Source organism: Triturus cristatus, chromosome 3_1 (assembly GCF_964204655.1).
Source record: "Triturus cristatus chromosome 3_1, aTriCri1.1, whole genome shotgun sequence".
Classification (NCBI taxonomy): domain Eukaryota; kingdom Metazoa; phylum Chordata; class Amphibia; order Caudata; family Salamandridae; genus Triturus; species Triturus cristatus.
Genome location: NC_140583.1, coordinates 815,925,309 through 815,940,139, shown reverse-complemented (window position 1 = coordinate 815,940,139; position 14,831 = coordinate 815,925,309). Strand labels below are relative to the sequence as shown.

Genomic DNA, 14,831 nt, shown 5'->3' with positions numbered 1-14,831 from the left:
TCACAATAAGCACTGGGGAAGAAAATGGGCCTCGCTCCCACTCTCTAAGTGGAAACTGGCTCTCACCGAACATCCACCTCCGAAGGAGACTAACCCCCAACACAGCCACTGTCAATTTTGACAACTGGATTTCCAGTACCCTTGATCTAGTCCTCCCGAAGGAATCCTTGCACTCAATAAACAGACCCAAAGTCGCTCCCTGGTACTCCCCTGCCCTCAGATCTATGAAACAATCTTGTCGCAAACTAGAGAGAGCCTGGAGACAAGAATACTCACAACCGAAGAAAGCCGGGTATAGAGCCGCAATAAAGCTCTATAAAAATGAAATAAAATCTGTACAAGCCAAATTTTATGAATCCAAAATTAACCTAGCTGTAAATTCTCCTAAAGAAATCTTTAAAATAGCCAAATCTCTAATTCCCCCCCCCCCGAGCGTCTGTCACCTGACGGCGCACAAACTCGTTGTAACAACTTAGCCACCTTCTTCTCCCAGAAGATCCAGGCCATTTATTCCTCTTTCTCCACTGGTAGTGGTGACATGGAGCTCACCACCAAAACGGTCCCCAGCTCGCTGGACAAATTCCCCCTTCTAGATTCCATCACATTAGATAGAATGATACCTAAAGTCACCTCGGGATCTCCCAACGACCCAGCACCCCCGCAGACCCTCATCAAGGTCATTGATGCCATCCGCCCAGTCATCCTGAATGTCCTTAATGCTTCCATCATCTCTAACTCCGTCCCGGTTCCTTGGAAGTGTGCGAGGGTTAGGGCCCTTCTGAAAAAGCCCACCTTAGATCAGAACAACTTGGCCAACTTTCGCCCTATTTCCCTTCTTCCCTGGATGAGCAAACTGCTTGAGAGGCACATCAATAACATCTTAGTAGATTATTTAGAATCGAATAACCTGCTATGTGCCTCTCGGACGGGTTTCCGCCCTCAGCACGGAACTGAAACTGCTCTCCTAGCAGTGACGGAAGAAACTAGAGCTGTACTGGACCAAGGAGGAAAAGCAGCCATCATACTACTCGACCTCAGTGCCGCGTTCAACACTGTTAACCATGCCACACTGTTACATCGTCTGAATGGCATAGGCGTGTCGGGCGCGGCCCTGGAATGGCTGACCTCCTTCCTGGATGAGCGTTTTTTCCAGGTGTTTGAGGGCGAAGTAGTCTCCCCTAAGCAACCACTTAGCTGTGGGGTTCCTCAGGGCTCGTCCCTGAGCCCCACACTTTTTAACGTCTATATGCGACCTCTAGCAGAGATAGTCCAGCCCTTCGGTGTGCGTATTGTCACCTACGCGGACGACACCCAACTGGTGGTCTCTCTGGACCACACTGAGGGGTCGTCCAACACCTTGGGCCCGTGTCTAGAGGCCGTCGCTCAGTGGATGCAATTCTCCGGTCTTAAACTTAATGGGGAGAAGACGGAGATTATGCTATTGGGCAACTCTCCACCGACCACTCTGGCCTCCATTTGGCCCACACGTCTCGGCGCTCTTCCCCTCCCCTAAAACTCAGATAAAGAGCCTTGGAATTTGGCTCGATAAATCGCTGGACTTCTCGGTCCAGGCTACCAAAACTGCCTCCACGTGTGTTGGGCTAATGAAAATGCTCCGTAAAGTCCTCCCTCTGCTTCCTTTCCAGGCGAGGAGAATCATGGTTCAGGCCCTGATACTCTCCCGCCTGGACTATGGAAATGCTCTATACCTAGGTGCCCCGGCAGCAGTGACCAACAAGCTCCAAGTCACGCAAAACTGTGCCGCACGATTACTGTTAAACATTCCCTGTTGGCAGTCAGCCAAGAAAGCTCTAAAGGAACTGCATTGGCTCCCAGTCGCTGCTAGAGCACAGTTCAAAGCTATGTGCATTGTGCACAAATCTTTCCATCGAACAGGCCCTGCCATCCTGTTCCCCTTAGTCGTGCCCTACGTTCTGTCTAGAGCCCTCCACTCCGGTTCACTGCATCTAGCAACCACAACAAAAATCAACAAAGCCCGTTGGGGCGGCCGTTCCTTTTCCCACACCGCCGCTAGACTTTGGAATTCTCTTCCCTTAGTCCTTAGAGAGAATAATAATCGGTTAGCATTTAGGAAAGCTTTGAAAACCCATCTGTTCGCAAAAACGTGTTAACTTACCCTGCAGCTCGCCACGGTAATCAGTTTGAAGCGCTGCGAGGCCCCCGGGTAGTTACGCGCTATATAAATATAATTTTTCATTTCATTTCATTTCTTTGCCAGAGGACAGAGAGCGCGATGTAAACAAGCATCTGCAATGCGCGAGCTTGTTTTTCTTTGTTCTGCTCCTGGCGTGTTACTTGTTCCCCTTGCCTGTGTTGCCCATGTCACATAGGCTTTGCCAATGCTTGTTCTTGATTGGTGCAATTCATGACAAACATGTATGCCATTCAAAGGTTGAAACGGAATTATAGAAGTGTAGGTACTAAGAGTGCCTGTGTGCTACTGACTCTCCCATCAAAAGTATTGAGCCCCTGCTGAGAACTGCGTGCCTGTACTCGCCCTTCAAACTAAATAGGTGCAAGTGTCAGTACCAGCCCATTAAAGCACTGATACAACTTCACTTTCAAATTCCCTAATCGCCGCAGCTGACGTTTCATTGGAAGTACCTCAGCTCTGCCTATAAAGTTATGGTGCACTAGAAATATCAGTCGTCTGTTAAGGGTACACAACGACTCCAAAGGCGGTTTGGCTGGGCAGTTAAAGTCAGGGCATTGAAAGCAGAGCTGGGGTCAAACAACACTGCACTAGGCCCGACCAAGCACTGCGCTGAAGTGGAGGGCGGGAGCCTGTCCGAATCAAATCTCGGTGGTGTTGCTGTGTAACTTTCTAGAATGCTATTTAACGCCCCTCCTGAGTCAGGAGAACTGAAGCTGCCGGAATGACTATCCTCTTCCAGCTCCCCGGGCAGCGGCCGAGGGAGGAATCAACTCTGCGAAAGAACATGGAGGGCCAGCACCCCGCATACTGCGACCGCGTATCTGAAGTGTCCTTCTCACTGGAGGACGAGGCGGCGCTAGAGCCTGGGGAGGTGCAGCAACTACCAGGCAGGAAAGGCGGGGGGCCTCGTTAGTATAGCCGCGCTATAAAGGGACACCCACTGCCAGGGAGGCTCATGATGGGGCTTCTGCCTCCCGAGACGTTGGCACAAGCCTCGGAACTCTCAAAAAATAATTGAAGAGGACTGTACCAACCGCTCTTCTGCACTTCTGTTTTTAATTTTAATGGAGAGAACTTTCGCCCTTCAGTAGGGCAGAAATACATTCACGAAGGCATTGGCAACTGAAACGCAACCGAATCTGAATGCTTGCAGTTATAGCCCTACAGACACCGGCTGCAAGGGCGTTGTGCATGTTGTATCTTTCCATGCTGTGCGCTCCGGCACTGTGGCCTCTAGAATCTTCTATTTAAAGAGCCCTGACAAGTTCGTCAGCTTGGAGTCTCTGCGACTGACATCTGTAAACATGTTGATGGTCTGTGTTTTTATCTTTTCCACTCCGTAGCCCCTGATGCATATCTGGCATGGAACCAGTTTGAAATATATATATTTTTTAAATGCCTGGCATGTCTGGACAACGGAGAGCAGATCGTAGCGTTTCTGCAAAACAAGATTTTTAAGTTCCTTTTTACAACATGTCTGGTCAGTGTAACGGTAGTTGACAAGCACCCTACGAATGCGAGATTGGGTTGGTACAACCCGCTTAGGGTCCGGCGAATGCGTCACTTCATGGTTAAGCAGGCAATGGTTTGTTGTAGCGCTTCATTGGGGCACAGTAAATACTGCATAATGGATGGCACGGCACGCCTCAAGTCATTGAATGTCTTCCCGCATTGTCTATTTTTAGGTCTCGCTTGGCGTTGCAGGGCAGAGCCCTGCTCCTGCTCCGCAAGAGATTTTGTAAGAGAGGACTTTCAGAAGAGGGCTTTAAGCCCCGCCCCTCATTTCCATTGGCTGGCGTCACCGTTTATGCTTAACGGTGGCCTGCCATTGGAAATTAGGGTTTTCTGTGGACACCCTTTCGCCTCCGAGCCGACTCGGTGGCCTGCATTGCGTGTGTCGCAAAGCACTTTCTTATCTTTATGGGGACATGTGTTTCTAACACATGGCCCCATAAAGATAAGAGATCGATGCTGGTTTGGACTGGAAAGAGGAACTAATACTTTCTCCCTCAAAAGTCCAAGTCTGTGTGAGGCCATATTGGATGTAATGAGTGCACGCTGCCCCAGTCCAACTGTTGCAGGCGCCTGGTTACCAAACAATGGATTTCATTTCTTCTACTTGTAGGTTTTTTTCCCCGTTTCTTGCCATCATATTAAAATTATTTGTAAATAGCCACACATATTTGTTGCGGCTCTTTAAATACGTCAACTAAACTAGCCAAGCTCGCCCAGGGAGGCCGAAACATCAATTGATTAATATATTTCAGCACACAAATCCTGCTTAAAGAGGATACCTTTGGTTTTGGCCTTCATCATATGCAGATGATACTCAAATTGTGGTATCTCTGACACCGGATGGCGAGGCTGATGTGGAAGGTCGTTTTCAAGAGTGTATGCTAGCAGTGGACAATTGAATGGCCAACAATTGCCTTAAATTGAACTCAGAGAAAACTGAGGTGATGTTGTTTGGGAATAACACCAGATTTTGGACTCTTTCCTGGTGGCCGGACTTAATGGGGAAGGCCCCCGTGCCAACTAGAAAGGTTAAGAACCTGGGTATTATACTGGACGACAAACTGACCTTAGGACTTCAAGTAAAATGCATTAGCTTCTAAAACCAGCTATACTATTAAAATGCTGAGAAAAGTCCTGCCCTTATTGCCTAGGGATAGCAGGCAAACTGTAGTTGGTGCGCTGGTAATGTCCAGATTGGACTACTGTAATGGACTCTACCTCAATATGCAATTAAAAGGATTAAAAAAACTGCAGATACTGCAGAATGCAGCAGTTAGATTACTCATGGGCCCTTCAAATTTTTGCTCCGTTTCCAAAGAAAGGAAAGCCTTACACTGGCTCCCAGTAAAGAGCCGTATACAATTTAAAGCACTATGCTCTATGCTTAGCCTTTAAGGCCTTACATGGCATAGGTCCAGAGTTTCTACAGCAGAGACTGCGCTGGTACGTTCCAGGCAGACATCTGCGGTCTAAAGACTCCAACCTGGCTTGGGTGCCTCGTATAAAGAAAGCCCGTTGGGGAGGCAAAAGTTTTATCCATGGCACAGCGAAGGCTTGGAATGAATTGCCTCGCTATTTGAGATCTATCACCGAGCTCCTACCTTTTTGGAAGGAATTAAAAACCTGGCTCTTTTCTAAAGAGTAGGCCGCCTCCTTTTTACTCTTTACCTTGCCAATCTTAGAGAATCAAGAAGCGCCAGGACACCTCCGGGTATTTGTTGCGCTCTATAAATGACATTAACATTAAAGCTACGTTTGGACAGCAGAGGCTCGGGCTTCGAGGCGCCTGCAGTTCACATGGGGCAGCAAGAGCGGGTGCACCTGGGGTAGAGCCGGGGACCCAGGAAGGCCTGGAGCTGCTGTCTGAGGCAGTGACATGGGCAGAGACCCTTACCGCAGCCTCTCTGCCAGGGTCACCCGCTCTGTTATGAGCCGGTTCAGCAAGAAGCGTTTAACCGCAATGAACACAAAGTGGAAAGACCACATCGGTTTAAGATTATACAAGCTCTGCTGTCCCTGATGGACTTCAGACCATCAAACAAGAAAGGTTTACATCTAGCAGCAACGGTTGGTGTACAGTCCACTGCCCCCCAACCCCGTCACTCTCCTCCCAGGCCCTGGCATCTAACTAGCACTCAGCCCTGCTCTAAGCGCTACATAAAAGATTTGGAGTGAAAGGAGTCGGGGGAACGGTTGTTATATTATCTAAAGTAAAGAAAGCCTATTCTTTACACATTATCTTCTTTTGGGGGGGGGTCGACACCTGCGGTGTAATCCCCCAATGTCCCCACCTCCCTACCCCCCACAATACACACGCACTGGCCCCGTCACAAAAGTGAGTGGTTTCAGTCCCTGCCAGGGTGTACAGTAGCCATGCTTGCATCTACTCGCGGGGGGCTCTCACTGCGCCCCCTCTTCTTCCTGAGGGGCTCATTAGGGTCCAGAATGTGACCGCTCCTTTGTGTGTCTCTGATGGCAGAGGAGTAATCGCCGACCCTCCTGTCCTCCATCCAGTTACTGTACTTTAACACAAGGGCCTTTGTGCACTCCGAAGGACCTGTCCAGAGGTGGCCTCTGACCCCGGCCCGTCACAGAGTGCTGATTCTGAATGCACGGCCTTGGTGGTGGGATTCCACACGGAGGTGTCTGAAAAATGCCCCCTGTGTTTGCAGCCTTCCAGGGAAATCCAGCTGCTTTTCACAAGAAATAAAGGGGTGAAATACTTAAAGCAATCTGCTCACAGCTCATGGGATGTAATACTGTCAATGGCCCTTCGCAGAGAGCAAACTACAAACCGGAATGTGGTTGCACACTTAAAGAATAGGTAGGCTGTTCAGTAAGGAAATGGCAACCACATGACAGTGGAAGGATGAAAGGCTGTAACAGTCCGGCCAACATTAGGACCCGTGACCTGTATTGTACGAAGCTCCTAGGCGACTTAACGGTCATGCTAAGATAAAAACCAGCGGGAAGGAATCTAGGACCCTACACGTGCGAGTCACCATACTACTTTTCAATACCCACGGGCATTTTCTTAATACTTTAAAACGGGCCACGAAACACTCTTCCCAAAGTGCCTAGGCATTTTACAAATGGTGCTGCAGAGCTACGCTCGCATAAAAGACAGAGCACTTGTTTTATCGACCTTTGAAGGATGAAAGGCAGAGTAGACCTCAGTGGGATTTGGACCTGAAACAGCGCAGATGTTTACAGCCACAGCGGTATCTCTAGACGTGATTTCTAGCGGCTTGGGGACAGGGGAAGGAGATGCAACTGGCCACAAATATAATTGGTGGAGCCACCTATAATGGGCAATCGTGAAGAGTGTTTGTGCACATGTGTGTGTGTGTGTGTATACACCAGTGGTCGAAGTGGGGGAAAAAAAGTAGGGGGAACTGTGGGCGGAGAATCAGAGGGCGGGAATAACCCGATAATGGGGTCAGTGGGCGGAGTTAGAGGTGTGGCCAGGATTGGCAAAACATCCCAATCTTTAGTATTTGTTTGGCATTTCACTGACCAGTTACAGCTTATTATGTTATGTAATTCAACAAATGGATACACATGATTATTTAACGATTAATATGAGTTATTGCCATTAAAATAAATTCACAAAGTGGGATATGTTTCTAATCACAGAATGTCCCAAATATGCTTAAAAGTGGAAGCACAAGCCATTTGTTTCTGAGCCATGGATTTTCTGTTGTCAGCAATATACACAGAGACAATCAATTTTACGAGTGTAAATCACTGTATGGGAAATGTTACATAAGACAAAGGACTACAAGGTGTAAGAGTCACATGACAACCATATTAGTAGGCAGTATAGTTTAATAATGATTGATCTGGAGAAACACAAACTCAGAATTTAAAACTTAATACCATGATTGGGGGGGGTTCACTTTAATTATCATTATTGATTTCTATCCAAATGAACAATTTTTGCAACATTAGGATAATCAAAGGCTTAGGGAAAAAAAACATAGAGCTCTAGTTTATACCTTTCAGTTTGTATGAAGCTCTAAGATGAAAGGTAATAGCTCACTGTTCTTTGTTAGGATTTTAACTTATAAACTGCAAGTAACAAAAGGATCTTACTGACAAAAGCAGTAACCCACTGACCTATTTACAATATGTGCACTTTGTGATGGGCATGGTACATGTTCTTAGCAGCGGGCACATTAACCCTCTGCGCTATGTTTCCATGAGTCAAAACTTCCACTAGACAAAACTCTGATCTCGCTCTAGTAAGACGTTTACTCACCGGAGTTATCATGACATTTTTACTGTTGCCGAAAATTGCTGTAGGCCAGGAAGGAGGCAGCAAGTGCTTTTAAAACCATAATTTACAACGCCCCTACTCAAAGTCAGCATCCGTTGCAGTCACACCGGTCGCACCACCCTTGAGCCAGCTCTTCCCAGTGGTCCTGTGACCTCAGTGACAGTCACTGTTGCTCTAGGGTCTGCTACTTCGTAGGCCTGCCCACAAGACTGGAGGTGAACTTCAGTATGGATTGTGGTGGGTAAGCCTTCAAGGTGAACCCACACTTGCCACTGCTAGGGTCCACCTACTGGTGCTAAGACACCAGGGCTTTTCCGGTTTTGCAGGGCCTTCTAAGGTCTGGCATGGCAATGTGCTCCCTCAGGAGAGTGGTCTGGGGGACTGTTCATGAAGGCTGAACCTGGTTCCCTAGTTCTAAATTCGGCAGCTCTGCCCCCAGTGCTACATCCGCTCCCTCACTGAACACCATACTGCCCCACTGAGAGAAATTCACACTGCCTTCAACTACAATCCAATTTGACATGCTATAAACAACTGGATGCGACTCAATTCAAATTGCGCACTCGGCAAGAGCAATATGCTGCCTAAGGGAAAAAGTAACAACATCTTGGAAAAAGCAAACACTCATAGGGAATGAAAGATTAAATAAGGCATGTGAAATGTAAGCAGAAACAACATGGTGAACTTAACGCATTTACATTTATGCGGAAATCAACGAGTATGTTTGCCTGAACACTACAGGGCCCAGAAAGGACCCATTTCAATGTCCACTGCTTATATGCTTACAAGACGTAAGCAGTATGGTTTAAAAAGACCATGGGGCATATTATCAAGGACGGCGTTAAAATTATCGCCGGTTTAGCGGCAGAAAACAGCAGCTAAAGCTGAAATAATGGGCTTGATAATATGCCCTTGAGAATTCCAATAGAATCCCATGTTCTGGTGTGAACCTGGGCTTCTATTGGAATTCTCTAGGGCATAATGTCAAGCCCATTATCACCGCTTTAGCAGCAGTTTTCTGCCACTAAACCAGCGATAATTTTAACGCCGTCCTTGATAATATGCCCCCCAATTCGTGAACACAAAGCCACCGTACACATTTTGTTTTCTAATCCACCCATCAACCAGGTATTGCAGTACCTCCAGGTTTGGCGCACATCCCCACCGCGGGAAAACAGCGCTTCACTGGCAAACTCAGTAAAGTGATGCTAATGTTTTTGGGGTTTGAATAAAACCAATCTGGCCACTTTAAGAACACTCCGTCTTGTTTTTTTTAATTGATTTTTCATATTATGAACCTTTTATTTCTGAGGCTGCACTTTGGAATAGAAAAATGTAAAAATGGCATTTCCAGCAAAAGTTCTCTTTTTTGCATCCATTTCACAGGCGAACAAATGAACGACAGAAAGAAAGAGGGTGAGAACCATTTCTTGTGTCATGGTTTTCGGTAAGTGAGGAGGAGTTAGACAGTCAGAGAGGGAATAGGAGTAAGAAAGAGGGCGGGGGGGGGGGGCAGCTTCCAGCGGCAGAGCAGAAGCAGACACTGTCCTTGTCTCGTCTGGGCAGGAAGCAAGAGACGGAGACCTTTTCCTTCCCTGCTCCCCGCCCGTCCCCGAACAGCCACTAATGCCAGCCTTCTCTGCAGGCCTTGGATATTTCTGATGTCCCGGGACACATGTTCAAAATAAAAAAGTAGGGGAACGGAAGCTATAGAATTAAAGAAGTAGGGGCACGCCGTGCCCTGCCGTTCCCGCCCACTTCGACCACTGGTATACACACACACATCTGTACTCACACACATACAAAGTTATAGTAATCGCACTCACAAAACACTGTCAGTTACAGACTCATGCATTTCCTCAGTCACTGATATACAGTGAGAGGTAGTTGGACAACATGGGAAAGAACAGATTTAAATTGTTTTTCACCATCACTGATGCCAACACACCGAGTGCCAGCTGAAGTGCACAACCTTTCAAAGCAACATTTGCATTACGTAGCTTGTGCTCCATGCCGGTATCAGTGAAAGTTTATATGACTGTCGCCTACTCAGGCTGACGAAACGGCACTGGAAGCAACTGGAGGACACACGGAGAGTGAGCCAAGATCAGCAGACAAAGAGATGTTCAAATTCACACGGAGATGCAACCAGCAGCAAATCCGGAAGACCAAGCACACAGCCCCCCAAGGCCGCATCAACGGCAGCACCAGCAAAAACAAGCTTTTGCAATGCAATAGGTCTCGCGGTTACCAGAGTTTAAGCTAATGGCATTGTAAATGACAATGCCTTTTGTTTATGTTTTTAAAACAAAAACAAAAATAAAAGGCATTGTTATTTGCAATGTCAATAGCTCAAACTCGCATAAATGCGAGACCTATTGCATTGCAAATGCTTGGTTTTTTTTGTTGCAGTTTTGTACAGGGCGAACTTGACCCGAAGGTTTTAGAGTGCTTTACATGAGCACCAGTTGCATTACAGACGGACACATTCATTTTTAGGCACTGGGAGATTAAGTGATTTGCCCCGAATCACAAGATGTTTGAGAGTACCGCCAGACTCGATTCTCGTTCCCCAGCTTCAAAGTCGGCCGCCCTAGCCCTCAAGCCACATCCTCTCCTCTGTTTCCACCCAGGGATGTTGGTGCACCCTGCATTATGGTCACTATGGAGAACCCAAGGTATGATGCCCTGCTTTCTTGTTGTCAGGGCACAAGTCCTAAACAAGCATTTGCAATGCAATAGGTCTCGCATTTACGCGAGTTTAAGCTATTGGCATTGTAAATGACAATGCCTTTTATTTTAGGTTTTAAAAACCAAAACATAAATAAAAGGCATTGTCATTTACAATGCCAATAGCTCAAACTCGTGTAAATGAGAGACCTACTGCATTGCAAATGCTTGTTTATTTGGGGAGGGGAGAAGAAATCAGAGCAAAATGTTTTGAATAACTCTGCTTTATTGCTCAACAAAAAAGCAATGACATTTCATGGGTCATCTAATCACAAGTGAAATAAAACCACGTTAAAACACAAATATCCACGAAAACCATATCTGCAGCACTGCCGTAAAAAGAACACTGAACAAGTTGATCTAACCCACTAAGTAAGCCAAATGATTACCCAAAGAAAAGAAGAAATATTATCCTGATTAGAAAACGTTGCAGTGTGTATAGAGAGAGAAGAAAACACTGAAGACTAACAAATAATGGCCAAATACAGGGTGAAATACCATGGCCTGGAGTGAGAAACATGTGAGCCAGGATTAAACTGGAGGGGCCCAGCTCAAGGTCACGTGAGCAGTGTCACTGCGACGGCAGAATGAGGACCGTGGTCCCATAGGATGTCCTCCCTCATGTCATGTGCCCAATGGCCCTAAAAGGAAAGACCCGGAAACGTGTGCATCTCGAACTCCAATGACATGGAAATGCCACTCATGCATTGGTTGTCTACGGTGCCAACCAAAACCAGAGCTGCAAACTAAATGTACCCTTCCTTAATCCAGGAAGCAAATACTACAAAAATGCGCATTGGATTAATTGCATGACTAATTATGCCAGGTCGTCAAAAGAAGGGCTATCTCATAAACATCCCTAATACAGCCTCCTTTTACAGTCATAGGTGAGGGGAAAACGAATCTATATACGTTATATATCCATCTAAATATGTGACTAAAAAGGTTTGTTTTCATATATAAACCTCACATTCGTGTTATTGTCCTGACAACCCAAAGCGGTGAAAGTGTTACTCTAAAACCAAAAATACACACATGAATAAGCATGCAATGATTTCTTCTATGCAACAAAAAGGAAACCAAGGAAATCATGTTGCTTTAAAAAGCAGATATTGTTTATAACTAAAATGTATTAAGTTATGGTCTGCGGTGGTGTATTATTACTACACGTTATAACATGAAGAGAAGTTCAGAAATTGGTGTTTTCACCACAAAACATGCATTTCCATCCACGTTTGGGTTAGCCGACTTTACAGATATAAATAAGCTTGGTGGGTACGTTAAAAAAAAAAAAAAAAAAGAGTAAAAGTGCGTTTGGGTAATGTGGTAATTGGAGAGATGTCGTTCATTCGTATGCCTGTGTTTGTCTCTACCCCTTTAGGTAAATCACATACACACCAACCTGCAACTTCGAATACATGCCTCTGGAATGTGATAGATAGACCTTGGCTATGCCCTGAGGATTTTAACAAACTATTGGTGCAGAAGGGTCCCTTATTACTCGGGGCTGTACAGCAAAGGATGGAAATCGGAGAACGGCACGCTTTTCATACAATTGTGCAGAGTGGAGCTTCTAACAGACACAGTTCGTCGTTAAACTAGGGGTTTTTAAAAATCTAGTAATGGAATCAATAAAATTACAAGACAAAGCAAACAAGCATTGGCATAGCCAATAGGTCTCGCCTTTGGGGCCTCTAAATGTTTAGCCATGCAACAGTTGCAAACTAAATACTAAAAAGGTCCCAAAAGCGAGACCTATTGGCAATGCCAAGCGGCCGTGGGGCCGCGAATCGCGATCAAACATCAAAGCGGCCCTGCGGCCGCCAAAGTGAAATTAATCGCGGAAAATCGCGGCGCGCGCGCCCGCCCATATGCACTGTAGCTCTAGGCTGGCCTGGTAGCACTTTTTGGAGCCCTCTCAAAAAGTCTCGCCAGACCAGCGCATGCGCTGGGTCAGGCGAGACTTAAAAACTGAGCGGTATGAATCAGGCAGTGAAAGTCAACCAAATCCAGAGATAAAAGCAAATTACACTGCGCACAAAAAAATGTTCTTTGGCAATATCTTTGTGTACAGCCATACCACTAATGCATATGTTTTGTTAACACCCTAACTTTTAAGTTTTGAAAGGATACTTCTTTCCTACCCGCCCTAAGTTCCCTCTCACCTCTGCTGTTCACTGCAAGCTTCTCATTTGACAGCATTTTCTGAGTCGGTGACACCGGACATCATAAAGTAAGGAACACATTTCCTGTCTACGTCTGACTCCGCCTTGTTGCTCTTCCACTCAGTCGGCTATCGAGGTGTAGAGTGCCCGCTCTTCCGCCCCCATCACGTTAATGCGCCTGCGCATCGTGCCCAAAAGACTAGAACGACAGACTGGCAGGCAAGCCTTCACAGAGAAGCTAGTGTTCTAAAATCACAAACTTCCGGATATACCCGTGCGACCTCTTCCGGTGTTCTTTCAATAGTGCTCCGGCAGGATCGGGCTTCCAGTGTTATGGTCCTGAAAGTTACATGTGGAAAGAACTGAAGGTTAGAAGCGTTCGGTTCCGCTATCAATACGTTGTTCGGAGATGCTAATTATTTGGGGGCGGGAAGTGGTGCTCTTATTATTGTAGGGAGCTGTTTACTGTTCTGAATTGATGGTAGCGTTGTTTTGATTATTACACTGTATTATTACCAGGCTGTCTTTGTTGTCCTTTTTTCAGGGTGAGGTATTATGATCATGGCAGGTTTGACCCTTTTGCTGCTAGATCGCCACCCCACTCACCCCCACCTCCCAGCCTTTTTTTTGGCTATTTGGGGTAGTTCGCTCTTAGGCCCCTGTAACTTTTTGACCACATATGATAGCCACGCCAAATTTGCGTCCTTTTCTTCCAACATCATGGGGATTTTAAAGGTACCCAGCATTTGTTTATTGCCCTGGAGGGAACCCAGAATTTAGCCAAAATACGGATCTTTTTTTAAATGGGGGAAAAGGTGCTGCAGATAAAAGCGTCTGTATTTTAGGTCTCACCTAGCGTTGCTGCGCACATGCGTAGCTCGTTTGGTGAGATTTAATGCAGATGAGTACTTTTAGACTAGGGCTTTAAGCCCGCCCCTTATTTCCATTGGCCGGCGTCACCGTTTATGCTAAACGGTGGCCAGCCATTGGAAATAAGCTATCTGTGTTGCCTTCCTTTGGCTTTTTGGGACGGCCCACCTGGACTGGCTCACCTGCTTTCCTTCGGTTGTAAGCGATTTCTTATTTTTATGGGGCCATCTGTTTGAAACACATGGCCCCATAAAGACAAGAAATCCCCATGCTCCAGCTGCAGCGCGGTCCAGTCTGGATGGGCCGTCTCAAAAGGAGACATGGCGCCACGTGTTTATTTTTGCATTGCGCTTTCACTTTAAAGTGAAAGCGCGATGCAAAAATAAACAGCGGCTGACTGGCAAGTGCTTGTTTTAACTGCGCTGGACTCGCCTTTTGCTGCAGCCTGTTAGCTCTGTTTATACTGAGCTGCTGTAGAAAGTCTTTTAATTCGTAATAATATAAAAAGGCGGAACACTGCGCACTCACACTACATCACAACTGTTTATATATTTTTTCATAAATTCACAACACACAAACAGCTGAAATGACTTGGTGGCACTGGAAGCACAGCACACTGCATTTTGGAGGTTGCATTCCATTCTAATGTGTTGGAGCGCCTCTGTTCCATTACAGACTGGTTATAGCCATATGTAAATCAGCAATGACCGACCGAAAAACAGTAGTAGGGACCAGAGCGCAGGGCCAGAGCAGGCATCAAGAGGAACAATTCATTTAATTACTAATACAACGGATGCCAAACGTGCTTTAAGGCATGTAAAATGGAGTAAGTGGTTGAATGAAAAGCTGGAACGTGTTTTTTCGCTACGTAGGGACGCATTTTTTTAAAACCGGGTGCGCAGCTACGGTACATCGTTTTAATATAATTTACCTTTTAAATAGCTGCATGTTAAATGGCGTATGAGGTGGTCATGCAATGAAGGTTATTTTTTTAACCCCTTCAGTGCCCGCCCCTTTCCCCGCCCTGTGCCGGCCGTTGCATTAGCGGGCGGGGTTTATGACGAGCTGGTCTCGTCATGAGCACAGCGCAACCGCG

General features: G+C 46.3%; 2 protein-coding genes across 2 annotated transcripts in view; one reads left to right on the top strand and one right to left on the bottom strand.

Moving 5' to 3' along the window:
- The window catches only part of MCM3AP (minichromosome maintenance complex component 3 associated protein), a 693,444-nt gene extending 680,430 nt beyond the window's left edge, over nucleotides 1–13,014 (bottom strand). Inside the window, exon 1 of the mRNA XM_085645158.1 lies at nucleotides 12,866–13,014. The gene's annotated coding sequence lies outside the window, so the exon portion shown is untranslated. The remainder of the gene's footprint in view (nucleotides 1–12,865) is intronic.
- Nucleotides 13,015–13,098: 84 nt separating this feature from the next.
- Nucleotides 13,099–14,831, top strand: part of YBEY (ybeY metalloendoribonuclease) — a 64,311-nt gene continuing 62,578 nt past the window's right edge. Inside the window, exon 1 of the mRNA XM_085645159.1 lies at nucleotides 13,099–13,233. The gene's annotated coding sequence lies outside the window, so the exon portion shown is untranslated. The remainder of the gene's footprint in view (nucleotides 13,234–14,831) is intronic.